Source organism: Apium graveolens, chromosome 1 (assembly GCF_009905375.1).
Source record: "Apium graveolens cultivar Ventura chromosome 1, ASM990537v1, whole genome shotgun sequence".
Taxonomy (NCBI): domain Eukaryota; kingdom Viridiplantae; phylum Streptophyta; class Magnoliopsida; order Apiales; family Apiaceae; genus Apium; species Apium graveolens.
This window is the reverse complement of record NC_133647.1, coordinates 31,135,457-31,137,685: the sequence shown is the minus strand read 5'-3', so window position 1 is coordinate 31,137,685 and position 2,229 is coordinate 31,135,457.

The window sequence follows — 2,229 nt, the reverse complement described above, 5'->3', positions numbered from 1 at the left end:
CAAGGGGGAGTTTGAAATAAGGGATGAAACCATGGCAAGGTATGTGCGCCTAGTGAGGGCCGTGATGACTCAGTTCAATAAATGCCATGTTGAGGAAATTCCAAGATAGGAAAATGCTAAGGCAGATGCATTATCTAAGTTCGCCTCATCAGAGATAGAGAAAGTTCAGGGAGTGTGTACTTCCATATTTTGAAAACAAGAAGCATTGATGTTAAGCTTGTTGCCCCTATAGGGCTAGGGACATCATAGATAGATCCTATTAAGGCTCATTTTCAAACCAGATGGCTTCCTAGTGATGCAGTGGAAGTAAGAAAGTTGTATGTACGGGCTCTAAGATACTCTCTAATTGATGGAATTCTTTATAAAAGATCTTTTATGGTTCCTTATTTAAGATGTCTCGGGCCGGATAAGGCTCAAGTTGCTTTGGAGGAAGTACATGAGGGTATATATGGCCAACACTTTGGGGGAAGGGCCTTAGCCCACAAAATTACCCGTTTAGGCTTTTATTGGCCAGAAATGATGGCTAACGCCAAAGGATATGTGAAGAGATGTGATCGTTATTAGAAACATGCCCTTGTAGTAAGGCAGATTCCCGAAATGCTTACTTCCATTAACTCCCCAATCCCATTTGCTATGTGGGGAATGGATATTCTCGGACCCTTCCTCATGGCCACCGCTCAAAGGAAGTTCTTGATCGTAGCAATTGATAATTTTACTAAATGGATTGAAGCTAAGCCCTTGGCCAAGATTACCACTAAGCCAGTTGTTCAATTCATGTGGGAAAATGTCATGTGCAAATATATGATTCCCCAAATCTTGGTGACTGATAATGGAACACAATTCAATAATGATGAGTTCAAGAAGTATTATAAAGAGAATGAAATTAACTTGAGATTCACTACTGTTGCTCAACCCCCAAGCTAATGGGCAAGCAGAGGTTTCAAATCAGATCATCATAGATGGGTTAAGGAAGAGGATTGAAAGGTCCAGAAATAGTTGGGTGGATGAAACACTTCCAATACTTTGGGCCTATAGGACCACATGTAGAGTTACTACAAGAGCGACACTATTTATGCTAGCATATGGGGCAGAAGCGGTTGTTCCAGTAGAGATATCACATTTATATCCAAGGATCCAAGCATATAATGCTCAAGAAAATGAAGAGGGGCAAAGGTTAGCCCTGGACTTTATAGATGAAGTACGAGATGCAGCGCATGCAAAGATCGTGGAATATCAGAAAAATGCCTCTTTTTACTACAAATTAAGGGTGAAAGAGAGATTCTTCAAGCAAGGAGGTTTGGTCCTACGGAAGGTAGAAACTTCTGGAGTAGGGCAGAAAGGAAAGCTCCCCCCAAATTTGGAAGGGCCTTACAAAGTTAAGAGAATTCAAAGAAGAGGATCTTATAAATTGGAGACCATGGATAGAGAAGAAGTACCTCGGACTTAGCATGCTCAAAACCTGAAGATTTACTACATATAGTTCGTACTTATTAAGGTAGTAATAAGGTTCAAAAGCACCATGAAGTTTTGCTTGCTTAGGGTTTTATATCTCAGTTCTAGTAGGATTTACGTTCTAGTTTGTGACTATCAAGGGTTGAACCCATTTTAAGGTTTTAAAAAACCAGGTTATATATTCTTAAATTGAAATTATTTCAAACTTTGAAGAGCCAAGTTATGATAATGCTTTTTTTCCTTAGCAAAATTCGTGCTTTGATGACAAAAGAATAGGAATGCCATGAGCAGAATTTGCAAGTCTGTCATATCCATCTGTTTTTCAGTCATGTTTCCATTATTCAATGCATGACTCCTAGAACTGTGCAGTTTAGATTAATAATCAACCTCCTTAAAAGTACGAAACTTCAAAAGTACTTAAAAACTTAAAGGGAAGGTTATGAAAAAGCGAGAAAGATAACATAAACAAACCTCGAAGGGTAATAAGTTCAGAATATAATAAGTTAATACAGAAATCTGGAAACAGCAAAATAAAAACCCTACTCCTCCCTAGTAGGATCATCCTTATCCCTCTCCTCTTTTGTGTGCCCCTCTGCATTAGCAGGAGTCTCATCATTTTTTGCTGGAGGAGAAGTGGTGCGGGGATCAAGGATGTGATCCTCTTGCATAGGAGAGTCAAAGAGGGCATCCAAACTGTCTTCATGCTCAGGCTGCTCAGGACTGATAAAATCCTTGGCCTCTATTAAGCCAGGGTGCTTCTCCACTACCGCCTTCACT